This window comes from Mytilus edulis, chromosome 10 (genome assembly GCF_963676685.1).
Source record: "Mytilus edulis chromosome 10, xbMytEdul2.2, whole genome shotgun sequence".
NCBI lineage: Eukaryota > Metazoa > Mollusca > Bivalvia > Mytilida > Mytilidae > Mytilus > Mytilus edulis.
The window spans coordinates 62,961,467-62,980,999 of NC_092353.1; the positions used below are offsets into that span (position 1 = coordinate 62,961,467).

General features: G+C 30.3%; 1 long non-coding RNA gene across 50 annotated transcripts in view; it reads left to right on the forward strand.

Moving 5' to 3' along the window:
- LOC139492226 (uncharacterized) overlaps positions 1–19,533 on the forward strand; it is a 45,272-nt gene that overhangs the window by 22,321 nt on the left and 3,418 nt on the right. For 3 of the 50 annotated variants that reach the window (XR_011656718.1, XR_011656730.1, XR_011656739.1), the window contains 35 exons: positions 581–648; positions 917–981; positions 1,250–1,317; positions 1,585–1,652; positions 1,921–1,988; positions 2,257–2,324; positions 2,593–2,660; positions 6,249–6,316; positions 6,585–6,652; positions 6,921–6,988; positions 7,257–7,324; positions 7,593–7,660; positions 8,508–8,575; positions 8,844–8,911; positions 9,180–9,247; positions 9,517–9,584; positions 9,853–9,920; positions 10,189–10,256; positions 11,103–11,170; positions 12,018–12,085; positions 12,354–12,421; positions 12,690–12,757; positions 13,026–13,093; positions 13,362–13,429; positions 13,698–13,765; positions 14,034–14,101; positions 14,706–14,773; positions 15,042–15,109; positions 16,339–16,406; positions 16,675–16,742; positions 17,011–17,078; positions 18,002–18,069; positions 18,338–18,405; positions 18,674–18,741; positions 19,010–19,077. This is a non-coding gene — a long non-coding RNA (uncharacterized lncRNA). Of the gene's footprint in view, positions 1–580; positions 649–916; positions 982–1,249; positions 1,318–1,584; positions 1,653–1,920; positions 1,989–2,256; positions 2,325–2,592; positions 2,661–2,928; positions 2,997–3,264; positions 3,333–5,882; positions 5,981–6,248; positions 6,317–6,584; positions 6,653–6,920; positions 6,989–7,256; positions 7,325–7,592; positions 7,661–8,507; positions 8,576–8,843; positions 8,912–9,179; positions 9,248–9,516; positions 9,585–9,852; positions 9,921–10,188; positions 10,257–11,102; positions 11,171–12,017; positions 12,086–12,353; positions 12,422–12,689; positions 12,758–13,025; positions 13,094–13,361; positions 13,430–13,697; positions 13,766–14,033; positions 14,102–14,705; positions 14,774–15,041; positions 15,110–15,377; positions 15,446–16,338; positions 16,407–16,674; positions 16,743–17,010; positions 17,079–18,001; positions 18,070–18,337; positions 18,406–18,673; positions 18,742–19,009; positions 19,078–19,533 lie in introns of those variants that run through there. The other 47 variants (XR_011656732.1, XR_011656737.1, XR_011656719.1 and 44 more) reach the window with 46 other exon arrangements.

Sequence of the window (19,533 nt, forward strand, 5' to 3'; positions counted from 1 at the left end):
TTATTTTAGGTATTTTTAACATATAGCTCTTCAACGATTTTCGGTACTTATACATCTTCGGATTTCAAATGTTTGGCTTTGAGTGTTCCTGATGAAGGTAAATCCAGAAAAGCGCTTCGGACGCAATAAATTATTAAACGTGTTGTTTTATATTTTTACATCACTGGGTCGATACCTCTGCTGGTGGACTATCAGTCCCCGAGGGTATCATCAGCTCAGTAGTCAGTGCTTCGGTACTGACATGATTAAACAAACTTTACTAAAATTGTCCGTTTATAAATTTTGAAATTATTATGAAACTAAGGTTTCAACTCCCTCAGGCAAAGTTGGCTTTAGATGAATTTGTCTATTTATTTTAGGTATTTTTAACATATAGCTCTTCAACGATTTTCGGTACTTATACATCTTCGGATTTCAAATGTTTGGCTTTGAGCGTTCCTGATGAAGGTAAATCCAGAAAAGCGCTTCGGACGCAATAAATTATTAAACGTGTTGTTTTATATTTTTTTTTAATTTCAATAGCCAAAAAAACTTCCCCATTTTAAAGCTGATACTAATTTATAATTTCCTTTTGTTACAGATACCCATATATGTTCCACTCCAACGAGAGGGATTTCATGGAAGATAAAGCACCAGGATGAGTCACATGTTAGTATTTGCTCATTAAAATTGTACTTGAAACTATGTTTTACTGTAACAATAGCTTAGAAATTTATGACAAATTTGGTCTTAAATCAATTTCTTTTATTAAAATTTCGATTCGAATGCGGCATTTTTTAATAACAATTAATAGTAATTGTAAATAAAGTGTGGCTGATTTAAAATTTGACATAAAACACATCACATTAATTTCAATAGCCAAAAAAACTTCCCCATTTTAAAGCTGATACTAATTTATAATTTCCTTTTGTTACAGATACCCATATATGTTCCACTCCGAGAGGGATTACATGGAAGATAACGCACCAGGATGAGTCACATGTTAGTATTTGCTCATTAAAATTGTACTTGAAACTATGTTTTACTGTAACAATAGCTTAGAATTTTATGACAAATTTGGTCTTAAATCAATTTCTTTTATTAAAATTTCAATTCGAATGCGGCATTTTTTAATTAGAATTGATAGTAATTGTTAATTTAGTGTCGCTGATTTAAAATTTGACATAAAACACATCACATTAATTTCAATAGCCAAAAAATATTCCCCATTTTAAAGCTGATACTAATTTATAATTTCCTTTTGTTACAGATACCCATATATGTTCCACTCCGACGAGAGGGATTTCATGGAAGATAACGCACCAGGATGAGTCGCATGTTAGTATTTGCTCATTAAAATTGTACTTGAAACTATGTTTTACTGTAACAATAGCTTAGAATTTTATGGCAAATTTGGTCTTAAATCAATTTTTTTATTAAAATTTCGATTCAAATGCGGCATTTTTTAATTAGAATTGATAGTAATTGTTAATTTAGTGTCGCTGATTTAAAATTTGACATAAAACACATCACATTAATTTCAATAGCCAAAAAAACTTTCCCATTTTAAAGCTGATACTAATTTATAATTTCCTTTTGTTACAGATACCCATATATGTTCCACTCCAACGAGAGGGATTTCATGAAAGATAACGCACCAGGATGAGTCACATGTTAGTATTTGCTCATTAAAATTGTACTTGAAACTATGTTTTACTGTAACAATAGCTTAGAATTTTATGACAAATTTGGTCTTAAATCAATTTCTTTTATTAAAATTACGATTCGAATGCGGCATTTTTTAATTAGAATTGATAGTAATTGTTAATTTAGTGTCGCTGATTTAAAATTTGACATAAAACACATCACATTAATTTCAATAGCCAAAAAATATTCCCCATTTTAAAGCTGATACTAATTTATAATTTCCTTTTGTTACAGATACCCATATATGTTCCACTCCAACGAGAGGGATTTCATGGAAGATAACACACCAGGATGAGTCACATGTTAGTATTTGCTCATTAAAATTGTACTTGAAACTATGTTTTACTGTAACAATAGCTTAGAATTTTATGACAAATTTGGTCTTAAATCAATTTCTTTTATTAAAATTTCGATTCGAATGCGGCATTTTTTAATTAGAATTGATAGTAAATGTAAATTAAGTGTCGCTGATTTAAAATTTGACATAAAACACATCACATTAATTTCAATAGCCAAAAAATATTCCCCATTTTAAAGCTGATACTAATTTATAATTTCCTTTTGTTACAGATACCCATATATGTTCCACTCCAACGAGAGGGATTTCATGGAAGATAACGCACCAGGATGAGTCACATGTTAGTATTTGCTCATTAAAATTGTACTTGAAACTATGTTTTACTGTAACAATAGCTTAGTATTTTATGACAAATTTGGTCTTAAATCAATTTCTTTTATTAAAATTTCGATTCGAATGCGGCATTTTTTAATTAGAATTGATAGTAAATGTAAATTAAGTGTCGCTGATTTAAAATTTGACATAAATCAGATCACATTAATTTCAATAGCCAAAAAATCTTTCCCATTTTAAAGCTGATACTAATTTATAATTTCCTTTTGTTACAGATACCCATATATGTTCCACTCCAACGAGAGAGATTTCATGGAAGATAACGCACCAGGATGAGTCACATGTTAGTATTTGCTCATTAAAATTGTACTTGAAACTATGTTTTACTGTAACAATAGCTTAGAATTTTATGACAAATTGGGTCTTAAATCAATTTCTTTTATTAAAATTTGGATTCGAATGCGGCATTTTTTAATTAGAATTGATAGTAATTGTAAATTAAGTGTCGCTGATTTAAAATTTGACATAAAACACATCACATTAATTTCAATAGCCAAAAAAACTTCCCCATTTTAAAGCTGATACTAATTTATAATTTCCTTTTGTTACAGATACCCATATATGTTCCACTCCAACGAGAGGGATTTCATGGAAGATAACGCACCAGGATGAGTCACATGTTAGTATTTGCTCATTAAAATTGTACATGAAACTATGTTTTACTGTAACAATAGCTTAGAATTTTATGACAAATTTGGTCTTAAATCAATTTCTTTTATTAAAATTTCGATTCGAATGCAGCATTTTTTAATTAGAATTGATAGTAATTGTAAATTAAGTGTCGCTGATTTAAAATTTGACATAAAACACATCACATTAATTTCAATAGCCAAAAAAAGTTCCCCATTTTAAAGCTGATACTAATTTATAATTTCCTTTTGTTACAGATACCCATATATGTTCCACTCCAACGAGAGGGATTTCATGGAAGATAACGCACCAGGATGAGTCGCATGTTAGTATTTGCTCATTAAAATTGTACTTGAAACTATGTTTTACTGTAACAATAGCTTAGAATTTTATGACAAATTTGGTCTTAAATCAATTTCTTTTATTAAAATTTCGATTCCAATGTGGCATTTTTTAATAAGAATTGATCGTAATTGTAAATTAAGTGTCGCTGATTTAAAATTTGACATAAAACACATCACATTAATTTCAATAGCCAAAAAATCTTTCCCATTTTAAAGCTGATACTAATTTATAATTTCCTTTTGTTACAGATACCCATATATGTTCCACTCCAACGAGAGGGATTTCATGGAAGATAACGCACCAGGATGAGTCACATGTTAGTATTTGCTCATTAAAATTGTACTTGAAACTATGTTTTACTGTAACAATAGCTTAGAATTTTATGACAAATTTGGTCTTAAATCAATTTCTTTTATTAAAATTTCGATTCGAATGTGGCATTTTTATACGACCGCAAATTTTGAAAAAATTTTCGTCGTATATTGCTATCACGTTGGCGTCTGCGTCGTCGTCGTCGTCGTCGTCGTCGTCTGGCGTCCGAATACTTTTAGTTTTCGCACTCTAACTTTAGTAAAAGTGAATAGAAATCTATGAAATTTTAACACAAGGTTTATGACCATAAAAGGAAGGTTGGTATTGATTTTGGGAGTTTTGGTCCCAACATTTTAAGAATAAGGGGCCAAAAAGGGCCCAAATAAGCATTTTCTTGGTTTTCGCACCATAACTTTAGTTTAAGTTAATAGAAATCTATGAAATTTTGACACAAGGTTTATGACCACAAAAGAAAGATTGGGATTGATTTTGGGAGTTTTGGTTTCAATAGTTTAGGAATAAGGGGCCAATAAAGGGCCCAAATAAGCATTTTTCTTGGTTTTTGCACAATAACCTTAGGTTAAGTAAATGGAAATCTATGAAATTTAAACACAATGTTTATGACCACAAAAGGAAGGTTGGTATTTATTTTGGGAGTTTAGGACCCAACAGATTAGGAATTAGGGGCCAAAAAGGGACCCAAATAAGCATTTTTCTTGGTTTTCGCACTATAATGTTAGTATAAGTAAATACAAATCTATGAAATTTAAACACAAGGCTTATGACCATAAAAGGAAGGTTGGTATTGATTTTTGGAGTTTTGGTCCCAACAGTTTAGGAAAAAGGGGCCCAAAGGGTCCAAAATTAAACTTTGTTTGATTTCATCAAAATTGAATTGAATCGGTTGGGTTCTTTGATATGTTGAATCTAAAAATGTACTTAGATTCTTGATTATTGAAGTTTTTTTGGTCCAGTTTTCAAATTGGTCTACATTAAGGTCCAAAGGGTCCAAAATTAAACTTTGTTTGATTTCATCAAAAATTGAATCCTTGGGGTTCTTTGATATGCCAAATCTAACTGTGTATGTAGATTCTTCATTTTTGGTCCTGTTTTCAAATTTCAAATTCTACATTAAAGTCCAAAGGGTCCAAAATTAAACTAAGTTTGATTTTAACAAAAATTGAATTCTTGGGCCTCTTTGATATGCTGAATCTAAACATGTACTTAGATTTTTGATTATGGGCCCAGTTTTCAAGTTGGTCCAAATCAGGATCTAAAATTATTATATTAAGTATTGTGCAATAGCAAGTCTTTTCAATTGCACAGTATTGTGCAATGGCAAGAAATATCTAATTGCACAATATTGTGAAATAGCAAATTTTTTTTTAATTAGAGTTATCTTTCTTTGTCCAGAATAGTAAGCAAGAAATATCCTATTTGTGCAATAGCAAGAATTTTTTTTAATTGGAGTTATCTTTCTTTGTCCAGAATCAACTTAAATCTTTGTTATATACAATATACAATGTATATACACTTTTTACTACCAACTGATAAATTTAAATAATCTTTACCATTCAGTGATAACAAGCAGTTTTTTTACATCTTAATATTTTATGATGTATTTAAATGAGTAGTTATTGTTGCAAACTCCATTAGAAATTTGAATTGATATCAGTTTTGAAAAAGGGAAACGGGGATGTGAAAAAAAAAAGGGGGGGGTTAAATTTTTCTCATTTCAGATTTCATAAATAAAAAGAAAATTTCTTCAAACATTTTTTTGAGAGGATTAATATTCAACAGCATAGTGATTTGCTCAAAGGCAAAAAAAACCTTTTAAGTTCATTAGACCACATTCATTCTATGTCAGAAACCTATGCTGTGTCAACTATTTAATTTTAGATTTAAAAAGTTTGAAGAAGAAATCTTTAATTGATTTGTAAAATCTTGGCATTTGTTTTGTGTAAAAAAAAACCATGTAATGTCAAAAATTTGATCACAATCCAAATTCAGAGCTGTATCATGCTTGAATGTTTTGTCCATACTTGCCCCAACTGTTCATGGTTCGACCTCTGCGGTCGTATAAAGCTGCGCCCTGCGGAGCACCTGGTTTAATTAGAATTGATAGTAATTGTAAATTAAGTGTCACTGATTTAAAATTTGACATAAAACACATCACATTAATTTCAATACCCAAAAAATCTTTCCCATTTTAAAGCTGATACTAATTTATAATTTCCTTTTGTTACAGATACCCATATATGTTCCACTCCAACGAGAGGGATTTCATGGAAGATAACGCACCAGGATGAGTCACATGTTAGTATTTGCTCATTAAAATTGTACTTGAAACTATGTTTTACTGTAACAATAGCTTAGAATTTTATGACCAATTTGGTCTTAAATCAATTTCTTTTATTAAAATTTGGATTCGAATGCGGCATTTTTTAATTAGAATTGATAGTAATTGTAAATTAAGTGTCGCTGATTTAAAATTTGACATAAAACACATCACATTAATTTCAATAGCCAAAAAAACTTCCCCATTTTAAAGCTGATACTAATTTATAATTTCCTTTTGTTACAGATACCCATATATGTTCCACTCCAAGGAGAGGGATTTCATGGAAGATAACGCACCAGGATGAGTCACATGTTAGTATTTGCTCATTAAAATTGTACTTGAAACTATGTTTTACTGTAACAATAGCTTAGAATTTTATGACAAATTGGGTCTTAAATCAATTTCTTTTATTAAAATTTGGATTCGAATGCGGCATTTTTTAATTAGAATTGATAGTAATTGTAAATTAAGTGTCGCTGATTTAAAATTTGACATAAAACACATCACATTAATTTCAATAGCCAAAAAAACTTCCCCATTTTAAAGCTGATACTAATTTATAATTTCCTTTTGTTACAGATACCCATATATGTTCCACTCCAACGAGAGGGATTTCATGGAAGATAACGCACCAGGATGAGTCACATGTTAGTATTTGCTCATTAAAATTGTACATGAAACTATGTTTTACTGTAACAATAGCTTAGAATTTTATGACAAATTTGGTCTTAAATCAATTTCTTTTATTAAAATTTCGATTCGAATGCAGCATTTTTTAATTAGAATTGATAGTAATTGTAAATTAAGTGTCGCTGATTTAAAATTTGACATAAAACACATCACATTAATTTCAATAGCCAAAAAAAGTTCCCCATTTTAAAGCTGATACTAATTTATAATTTCCTTTTGTTACAGATACCCATATATGTTCCACTCCAACGAGAGGGATTTCATGGAAGATAACGCACCAGGATGAGTCGCATGTTAGTATTTGCTCATTAAAATTGTACTTGAAACTATGTTTTACTGTAACAATAGCTTAGAATTTTATGACAAATTTGGTCTTAAATCAATTTCTTTTATTAAAATTTCGATTCGAATGTGGCATTTTTTAATTAGAATTGATAGTAATTGTAAATTAAGTGTCACTGATTTAAAATTTGACATAAAACACATCACATTAATTTCAATACCCAAAAAATCTTTCCCATTTTAAAGCTGATACTAATTTATAATTTCCTTTTGTTACAGATACCCATATATGTTCCACTCCAACGAGAGGGATTTCATGGAAGATAACGCACCAGGATGAGTCACATGTTAGTATTTGCTCATTAAAATTGTACTTGAAACTATGTTTTACTGTAACAATAGCTTAGAATTTTATGACCAATTTGGTCTTAAATCAATTTCTTTTATTAAAATTTGGATTCGAATGCGGCATTTTTTAATTAGAATTGATAGTAATTGTAAATTAAGTGTCGCTGATTTAAAATTTGACATAAAACACATCACATTAATTTCAATAGCCAAAAAAACTTCCCCATTTTAAAGCTGATACTAATTTATAATTTCCTTTTGTTACAGATACCCATATATGTTCCACTCCAAGGAGAGGGATTTCATGGAAGATAACGCACCAGGATGAGTCACATGTTAGTATTTGCTCATTAAAATTGTACTTGAAACTATGTTTTACTGTAACAATAGCTTAGAATTTTATGACAAATTTGGTCTTAAATCAATTTCTTTTATTAAAATTTCGATTCGAATACGGCATTTTTTAATTACAATTGATAGTAATTGTAAATTAAGTGTCGCTGATTTAAAAGGAGTAGGTCCGGTAAGGACCGAATTTGGCCTCATATTTCAGGTTCATCTGACGAAAGATTTTGACCACTTTTTAAACACTTAAGTGTCTATTTTATTTGAATTGATTAGTTTATGTGAAAGATTTTAACAGATTTAGTCATTAAAAACGATCCGATTCAAGCTCAAATATGAAAAATCTACCTAATATGCCGAAAAATGTCACTTTTCAGATGGTTTTTGGTAAAAATGAAAGTGGCCGCATCCGTGTTCATCCTCAACCTTTATATATGTTATGTATTATCATAAAATACAACTTACATTTCAATATTAAGGATGAACACGAATGCGGCCACTTTCGTATTACACGAAAACCGTCTAAAATTTAACTAAAATGCTAGAATTATGAGGATTTCAGTAATTTAGCACGACTTAATGGTGCTAGTACCGGATATATGTGCATTGTATTGTCAAAAACAGCCCATATTTATGTAGCAGAAGCATTCTACTGTCCAATAAATTACTAAAGGTTTACATTTTAACAATTTTGTAAAACTGCTATATTTTGGGGCCAAAAAGGGGTCTTACTGAACCTACTCCTTTGACATAAAACACATCACATTAATTTCAATAGCCCAAAAATCTTCCCCATTTTAAAGCTGATTACTAATTTATAATTTCCTTTTGTTACAGATACCCATATATGTTCCACTCCAACGAGAGGGATTTCATGGAAGATAACGCACCAGGATGAGTCACATGTTAGTATTTGCTCATTAAAATTGTACTTGAAACTATGTTTTACTGTAACAATAGCTTAGAATTTTATGACAAATTTGGTCTTAAATCAATTTCTTTTATTAAAATTTGGATTCGAATGCGGCATTTTTTAATTAGAATTGATAGTAATTGTTAATTTAGTGTCGCTGATTTAAAATTTGACATAAAACACATCACATTAATTTCAATAGCCAAAAAATATTCCCCATTTTAAAGCTGATACTAATTTATAATTTCCTTTTGTTACAGATACCCATATATGTTCCACTCCAACGAGAGGGATTTCATGGAAGATAACGCACCAGGATGAGTCACATGTTAGTATTTGCTCATTAAAATTGTACTTGAAACTATGTTTTACTGTAACAATAGCTTAGAATTTTATGACAAATTTGTTCTTAAATCAATTTCTTTTATTAAAATTTGGATTCTAATGCTGCATTTTTAAATTAGAATTGATAGTCATTATAAATTAAGTGTCGCTGATTTAAAATTTGACATAAAACCCATCACATTAATTTCAATAGCCAAAAAAACTTCCCCATTATTAAGCTGATACTAATTTATAATTTCCTTTTGTTACAGATACCCATATATGTTCAACTCCAACAAGAGGGATTTCATGGAAGATAACGCACCAGGATGAGTCACATGTTAGTATTTGCTCATTAAAATTGTACTTGAAACTATGTTTTACTGTAACAATAGCTTAGAATATTATGACAAATTGGGTCTTAAATCAATTTCTTTTATTAAAATTTCGATTCGAATGCGGCATTTTTTAATTACAATTGATAGTAATTGTAAATTAAGTGTCGCTGATTTAAAATTTGACATAAAACATCATCACATTAATTTCAATAGCCAAAAAAACTTCCCCATTTTAAAGCTGATACTAATTTATAATTTCCTTTTGTTACAGATACCCATATATGTTCCACTCCAACGAGAGAGATTTCATGGAAGATAACGCACCAGGATGAGTCACATGTTAGTATTTGCTCATTAAAATTGTACTTGAAACTATGTTTTACTGTAACAATAGCTTAGAATTTTATGACAAATTTGTTCTTAAATCAATTTCTTTTATTAAAATTTCGATTCGAATGTGGCATTTTTTAATTAGAGTTGATAGTAATTGTAAATTAAGTGTCGCTGATTTAAAATTTGACATAAAACACATCACATTAATTTCAATAGCCAAAAAATCTTTCCCATTTTAAAGCTGATACTAATTTATAATTTCCTTTTGTTACAGATACCCATATATGTTCCACTCCAACGAGAGGGATTTCATGGAAGATAACGCACCAGGATGAGTCACATGTTAGTATTTGCTCATTAAAATTGTACTTGAAACTATGTTTTACTGTAACAATAGCTTAGAATTTTATGACAAATTTGGTCTTAAATCAATTTCTTTTATTAAAATTTGGATTCGAATGCTGCATTTTTAAATTAGAATTGATAGTAATTATAAATTAAGTGTCGCTGATTTAAAATTTGACATAAAACCCATCACATTAATTTCAATAGCCAAAAAAACTTCCCCATTATTAAGCTGATACTAATTTATAATTTCATTTTGTTACAGATACCCATATATGTTCAACTCCAACGAGAGGGATTTCATGGAAGATAACGCACCAGGATGAGTCACATGTTAGTATTTGCTCATTAAAATTGTACTTGAAACTATGTTTTGCTGTAACAATAGCTTAGAATTTTATGACAAATTTGGTCTTAAATCAATTTCTTTTATTAAAATTTCGATTCGAATGCGGCATTTTTTAATTAGAATTGATAGTAATTGTAAATTAAGTGTCGCTGATTTAAAAGGAGTAGGTCTGGTGAGGACCGAATTTGGCCTCATATTTCAGGTTCAACTGACGAAAGATTTTGACCACTTTTTAAACACTTAAGTGTCTATTTTATTTGAATTGATTAGTTTATGTGAAAGATTTTAACAGATTTAGTCATTAAAAACGATCCGATTCAAGCTCAAATATGAAAAATCTACCTAATATGCCGAAAAATGTCACTTTTCAGATGGTTTTTGGTAAAAATGAAAGTGGCCGCATCCGTGTTCATCCTCAACCTTTATATATGTTATGTATTATCATAAAATACAACTTACATTTCAATATTAAGGATGAACACGAATGCAGCCACTTTCGTTTTACACGAAAACCGTCTAAAATTTAACTAAAATGCTAGAATTATGAGGATTTCAGTAATTTAGCACGACTTAATGGTGCTAGTACCGGATATATGTGCATTGTATTGTCAAAAACAGCCCATATTTATGTAGCAGAAGCATTCTACTGTCCAATAAATTACTAAAGGTTTACATTTTAACAATTTTGTAAAACTGCTATATTTTGGGGCCAAAAAGGGGTCTTACTGAACCTACTCCTTTGACATAAAACACATCACATTAATTTCAATAGCCAAAAAAACTTCCCCATTTTAAAGCTGATACTAATTTATAATTTCCTTTTGTTACAGATACCCATATATGTTCCACTCCAAGGAGAGGGATTTCATGGAAGATAACGCACCAGGATGAGTCACATGTTAGTATTTGCTCATTAAAATTGTACTTGAAACTATGTTTTACTGTAACAATAGCTTAGAATTTTATGACAAATTTGGTCTTAAATCAATTTCTTTTATTAAAATTTCGATTCGAATACGGCATTTTTTAATTACAATTGATAGTAATTGTAAATTAAGTGTCGCTGATTTAAAAGGAGTAGGTCCGGTAAGGACCGAATTTGGCCTCATATTTCAGGTTCATCTGACGAAAGATTTTGACCACTTTTTAAACACTTAAGTGTCTATTTTATTTGAATTGATTAGTTTATGTGAAAGATTTTAACAGATTTAGTCATTAAAAACGATCCGATTCAAGCTCAAATATGAAAAATCTACCTAATATGCCGAAAAATGTCACTTTTCAGATGGTTTTTGGTAAAAATGAAAGTGGCCGCATCCGTGTTCATCCTCAACCTTTATATATGTTATGTATTATCATAAAATACAACTTACATTTCAATATTAAGGATGAACACGAATGCGGCCACTTTCGTATTACACGAAAACCGTCTAAAATTTAACTAAAATGCTAGAATTATGAGGATTTCAGTAATTTAGCACGACTTAATGGTGCTAGTACCGGATATATGTGCATTGTATTGTCAAAAACAGCCCATATTTATGTAGCAGAAGCATTCTACTGTCCAATAAATAACTAAAGGTTTACATTTTAAAAATTTTGTAAAACTGCTATATTTTGGGGCCAAAAAGGGGTCTTACTGAACCTACTCCTTTGACATAAAACACATCACATTAATTTCAATAGCCAAAAAATCTTCCCCATTTTAAAGCTGATTACTAATTTATAATTTCCTTTTGTTACAGATACCCATATATGTTCCACTCCAACGAGAGGGATTTCATGGAAGATAACGCACCAGGATGAGTCACATGTTAGTATTTGCTCATTAAAATTGTACTTGAAACTATGTTTTACTGTAACAATAGCTTAGAATTTTATGACAAATTTGGTCTTAAATCAATTTCTTTTATTAAAATCTCGATTTGAATGCGGCATTTTTTAATTAGAATTGATAGTAATTGTAAATTAAGTGTCGCTGATTTAAAATTTGACATAAAACACATCACATTAATTTCAATAGCCAAAAAATATTCCCCATTTTAAAGCGGATACTAATTTATAATTTCCTTTTGTTACAGATACCCATATATGTTCCACTCCAACGAGAGGGATTTCATGGAAGATAACGCACCAGGATGAGTCACATGTTAGTATTTGCTCATTAAAATTGTACTTGAAACTATGTTTTACTGTAACAATAGCTTAGAATTTTATGACAAATTTGTTCTTAAATCAATTTCTTTTATTAAAATTTGGATTCGAATGCTGCATTTTGAAATTAGAATTGATAGTAATTGTAAATTAAGTGTCGCTGATTTAAAATTTGACATAAAACCCATCACATTAATTTCAATAGCCAAAAAAACTTCCCCATTTTAAAGCTGATACTAATTTATAATTCTCTTTTGTTACAGATACCCATATATGTTCCACTCCAACGAGAGGGATTTCATGGAAGATAACGCACCAGGATGAGTCACATGTTAGTATTTGCTCATTAAAATTGTACTTGAAACTATGTTTTACTGTAACAATAGCTTAGAATTTTATGACAAATTTGGTCTTAAATCAATTTCTTTTATTAAAATTTCGATTTGAATGCGGCATTTTTTAATTAGAATTGATAGTAATTGTAAATTAAGTGTCGCTGATTTAAAATTTGACATAAAACACATCACATTAATTTCAATAGCCAAAAAATATTCCCCATTTTAAAGCTGATACTAATTTATAATTTCCTTTTGTTACAGATACCCATATATGTTCCACTCCAACGAGAGGGATTTCATGGAAGATAACGCACCAGGATGAGTCACATGTTAGTATTTGCTCATTAAAATTGTACTTAAAACTATGTTTTACTGTAACAATAGCTTAGAATTTTATGACAAATTTGGTCTTAAATCAATTTCTTTTATTAAAATTTGGATTCGAATGCGGCATTTTTTAATTAGAATTGATAGTAATTGTAAATTAAGTGTCGCTGATTTAAAATTTGACATAAAACCCATCACATTAGTTTCAATAGCCAAAAAAACTTCCCCATTATTAAGCTGATACTAATTTATAATTTCATTTTGTTACAGATACCCATATATGTTCCACTCCAACGAGAGGGATTTCATGGAAGATAACGCACCAGGATGAGTCACATGTTAGTATTTGCTCATTAAAATTGTACTTGAAGCTATGTTTTACTGTAACAATAGCTTAGAATTTTATGACAAATTTGGTCTTAAATCAATTTCTTTTATTAAAATTTGGATTCGAATGCTGCATTTTTAAATGAGAATTGATAGTAATTGTAAATTAAGTGTCGCTGATTTAAAATTTGACATAAAACCCATCACATTAATTTCAATAGCCAAAAAAACTTCCCCATATTAAAGCTGATACTAATTTATAATTCTCTTTTGTTACAGATACCCATATATGTTCCACTCCAACGAGAGGGATTTCATGGAAGATAACGCACCAGGATGAGTCACATGTTAGTATTTGCTCATTAAAATTGTACTTGAAACTATGTTTTACTGTAACAATAGCTTAGAATTTTATGACAAATTTGGTCTTAAATCAATTTCTTTTATTAAAATTTCGATTTGAATGCGGCATTTTTTAATTAGAATTGATAGTAATTGTAAATTAAGTGTCGCTGATTTAAAATTTGACATAAAACACATCACATTAATTTCAATAGCCAAAAAATATTCCCCATTTTAAAGCTGATACTAATTTATAATTTCCTTTTGTTACAGATACCCATATATGTTCCACTCCAACGAGAGGGATTTCATGGAAGATAACGCACCAGGATGAGTCACATGTTAGTATTTGCTCATTAAAATTGTACTTGAAACTATGTTTTACTGTAACAATAGCTTAGAATTTTATGACAAATTTGTTCTTAAATCAATTTCTTTTATTAAAATTTGGATTCGAATGCTGCATTTTTAAATTAGAATTGATAGTAATTGTAAATTAAGTGTCGCTGATTTAAAATTTGACATAAAACCCATTACATTAATTTCAATAGCCAAAAAAACTTCCCCATTTTAAAGCTGATACTAATTTATAATTCTCTTTTGTTACAGATACCCATATATGTTCCACTCCAACGAGAGGGATTTCATGGAAGAAAAATCACCAGGATGAGTCACATGTTAGTATTTGCTCATTAAAATTGTACTTGAAACTATGTTTTACTGTAACAATAGCTTAGAATTTTATGACAAATTTGGTCTTAAATCAATTTCTTTTATTAAAATTTCGATTTGAATGCGGCATTTTTTAATTAGAATTGATAGTAATTGTAAATTAAGTGTCGCTGATTTAAAATTTGACATAAAACACATCACATTAATTTCAATAGCCAAAAAATATTCCCCATTTTAAAGCTGATACTAATTTATAATTTCCTTTTGTTACAGATACCCATATATGTTCCACTCCAACGAGAGGGATTTCATGGAAGATAACGCACCAGGATGAGTCACATGTTAGTATTTGCTCATTAAAATTGTACTTGAAACTATGTTTTACTGTAACAATAGCTTAGAATTTTATGACAAATTTGGTCTTGAATCAATTTCTTTTATTAAAATTTGGATTCGAATGCGGCATTTTTAAATTAGGATTGATAGTAATTGTAAATTAAGTGTCACTGATTTAAAATTTGACATAAAACCCATCACATTAGTTTCAATAGCCAAAAAAACTTCCCCATTATTAAGCTGATACTAATTTATAATTTCATTTTGTTACAGATACCCATATATGTTCCACTCCAACGAGAGGGATTTCATGGAAGATAACGCACCAGGATGAGTCACATGTTAGTATTTGCTCATTAAAATTGTACTTGAAGCTATGTTTTACTGTAACAATAGCTTAGAATTTTATGACAAATTTGGTCTTAAATCAATTTCTTTTATTAAAATTTCGATTCGAATGCGGCATTTTTTAATAAGAATTGATAGTAATTGTAAATTAAGTGTCGCTGATTTAAAATTTGACATAAAACACATCACATTAATTTCAATAGCCAAAAAAACTTCCCCATTTTAAAGCTGATACTAATTTATAATTTCCTTTTGTTACAGATAACCATATATGTTCAACTCCAACGAGAGGGATTTCATGGAAGATAAAGCATCAGGATGAGTCACATGTTAGTATTTGCTCATTAAAATTGTACTTGAAACGATGTTTTACTGTAACAATAGCTTAGAATTTTATGACAAATTTGGTCTTAAATCAATTTTTTAATTAGATTTGATAGTAATTGTAAATTAAGTGTCGCTGATTTAAAATTTGACATAAAACACATCACATTAATTTCAATAGCCAAAAAATATTCCCCATTTTAAAGCTGATACTAATTTATAATTAGGGCCCCGCCAAAGGCGGGTCGCCCTATAGTGATCAGTCTGTCCGTCCGTCCGTCTGTCCGTCCGTCCGTCCGTAACACTTTGTGTCCGCTCCATATCTAGAGAACCATTATGATTTCATACTTTATACTTGACATGTATATGAACCAACACCAGAGGGTGTGTCATAATTTATGAACGACTGCCTAGGGCAAAGTTCAAGGTCAAAAACTTTGGTTTCAGTTGACAACCTAATGTCCTTTGGTGAAGAGCGTGTCCGCTTTATATCTTGAGAACCGTTATGATTTCAAAGTTTATACTTGACATGTATATGTACCAACACCAGAGGGTGTGTCATAATTTATGAACGACTGTCTAGGGCAAAGTTCAAGGTCAAAAACTTTGGTTTCAGTTGACAACCCTGTGTCCTGTGGTGAAGATCGTGTCCGCTCTATATCTTGAGAACCGTTATGATTTCAAAGTTTATACTTGACATGTTTATAAACCAACACCAAAGGGTGTGTCATAATTTATTTACAACTTCCTAGGTCAAAGGTCAAGGTCAAAAACTTTGATTTCAGTTGACAAACCCATGTCCTATGGTAAAGATACAATTTTTTAATGCACATTATTCACAGCGGGGCCCACAGAGATGGCTCCCATCTCAATGATATCTAGTTTCCTTTTGTTACAGATACCCATATATGTTCCACTCCAATGAGAGGGATTTCATGGAAGATAACACACCAGGATGAGTCACATGTTAGTATTTGCTCATTAAAATTGTACTTGAAACTATGTTTTACTGTAACAATAGCTTAGAATTTTATGACAAATTTGGTCTTAAATCAATTTCTTTTATTAAAATTTGGATTGGAATGTGGCATTTTTTAATTAGAATTGATAGTAATTGTAAATTAAGTGTCGCTGATTTAAAATTTGACATAAAACACATCACATTAATTTCAATAGCCAAAAAATATTCCCCATTTTAAAGCTGATACTAATTTATAATTTCGTTTTGTTACAGATACCCATATATGTTCCACTCCAACAAGAGGGATTTCATGTTAGATAACGCACCAGGATGAGTCACATGTTAGTATTTGCTCATTAAAATTGTACTTGAAACTATGTTTTACTGTAACAATAGCTTAGAATTTTATGACAAATTTGGTCTTTAATCTATTTCTTTTATTAAAATTTCGATTCGAATGCTGCATTTTTTAATTACAATTGATAGTAATTGTAAATTTAGTGTCGCTGATTTAAAATTTGACATAAAACACATCACAATAATTTCAATAGCCAAAAAAACTTCCCCATTTTAAAGCTGATACTAATTTATAATTTCGTTTTGTTACAGATACCCATATATGTTCCACTCCAACGAGAGGGATTTCATGGAAGATAACGCACCAGGATGAGTCACATGTTAGTATTTGCTCATTAAAATTGTACTGGAAACTATGTTTTACTGTAACAATAGCTTAGAATTTTATGACAAATTTGGTCTTAAATCAATTTCTTTTATTAAAATTTCAATTCGAATGCAGCATTTTTGAATTAGAATTGATAGTAATTGTAAATTAAGTGTCGCTGATTTAAAATTTGACATAAAACACATCACATTAATTTCAATAGCCAAAAAATATTCCCCATTTTAAAGCTGATACTAATTTATAATTAGGGCCCCGCCAAAGGCGGGTCGCCCTATAGTGATCAGTCTGTCCGTCCGTCCGTCTGTCCGTCCGTCCGTAACACTTTGTGTCCGCTCCATATCTAGAGAACCATTATGATTTCATACTTTATACTTGACATGTATATGAACCAACACCAGAGGGTGTGTCATAATTTATGAACGACTGCCTAGGGCAAAGTTCAAGGTCAAAAACTTTGGTTTCAGTTGACAACCTAATGTCCTTTGGTGAAGAGCGTGTCCGCTTTATATCTTGAGAACCGTTATGATTTCAAAGTTTATACTTGACATGTATATGTACCAACATCAGAGGGTGTGTCATAATTTATGAACGACTGTCTAGGGCAAAGTTCAAGGTCAAAAACTTTGGTTTCAGTTGACAACCCTGTGTCCTGTGGTGAAGATCGTGTCCGCTCTATATCTTGAGAACCGTTATGATTTCAAAGTTTATACTTGACATGTTTATAAACCAACACCAAAGGGTGTGTCATAATTTATTTACAACTTCCTAGGTCAAAGGTCAAGGTCAAAAACTTTGATTTCAGTTGACAAACCCATGTCCTATGGTAAAGATACAATTTTTTAATGCACATTATTCACAGCGGGGCCCACAGAGATGGCTCCCATCTCAATGATATCTAGTTTCCTTTTGTTACAGATACCCATATATGTTCCACTCCAATGAGAGGGATTTCATGGAAGATAACACACCAGGATGAGTCACATGTTAGTATTTGCTCATTAAAATTGTACTTGAAACTATGTTTTACTGTAACAATAGCTTAGAATTTTATGACAAATTTGGTCTTAAATCAATTTCTTTTATTAAAATTTGGATTGGAATGTGGCATTTTTTAATTAGAATTGATAGTAATTGTAAATTAAGTGTCGCTGATTTAAAATTTGACATAAAACACATCACATTAATTTCAATTGCCAAAAAATATTCCCCATTTTAAAGCTGATACTAATTTATAATTTCCTTTTGTTACAGATACCCATATATGTTCCACTCCAATGAGAGGGATTTCATGGAAGATAACGCACCAGGATGAGTCACATGTTAGTATTTGCTCATTAAAATTGTACTAGAAACTATGTTTTACTGTAACAATAGCTTAGAATTTTATGACAAATTTGGTCTTAAATCAATTTCTTTTATTAAAATTTGGATTCGAATGCGGCATTTTTTAATTAGAATTGATAGTAATTGTAAATTAAGTGTCGCTGATTTAAAATTTGACATAAAACACATCACATTAATTTCAATAGCCAAAAAAACTTCCCCATTTTAAAGCTGATACTAATTTATAATTTCCTTTTGTTACAGATACCCATATATGTTCCACTCCAACGAGAGGGATTTCATGGAAGATAACGCACCAGGATGAGTCACATGTTAGTATTTGCTCATTAAAATTGTACTTGAAACTATATTTTACTGTAACAATAGCTTAGAATTTTATGACAAATTTGGTCTTAAATCAATTTCTTTTATTAAAATTTCGATTCGAATGCGGCATTTTTTAATTAGAATTGATAGAAATTGTAAATTAAGTGTCGCTGATTTAAAATTTGACATAAAACACATCACATTAATTTCAATAGCCAAAAAATATTCCCCATTTTAAAGCTGATACTAATTTATAATTTCCTTTTGTTACAGATACCCATATATGTTCCACTCCAACGAGAGGGATTTCATGGAAGATAACGCACCAGGATGAGTCACATGTTAGTATTTGCTCATTAAAATTGTACTTGAAACTATGTTTTACTGTAACAATAGCTTAGAATTTTATGACAAATTTGGTGTTGAATCAATTTCTTTTATTAAAATTTTGATTCGGACGCTTTAAATTATTAAAATGTTGTTTTCCACTTTTTTCGAGCCTGCAACTTTTGTAGAAAGCTTGACATAGGGATAGTGATCCGGCGGCGGTGGCGTTATTATTATAAGTAATTGGCATGGTTCATCTGACCTTGACCTCATTTTCATGGTTCATTGATCAATGTTTGGTTTTTGTCGAGCCTGCAACTTTTGTTGCAGAAAGCTCGACATAGGGATAGTGATCCGGCGGCGGCTACGGCGGCGGCATTAGCTAACTTCTTAAAAGGTTTATATTTTAGAAGGTGAAAGACCTGGATGCTTCATACTTTGTATATAGATGCCTCATGTTACGAAGTTTC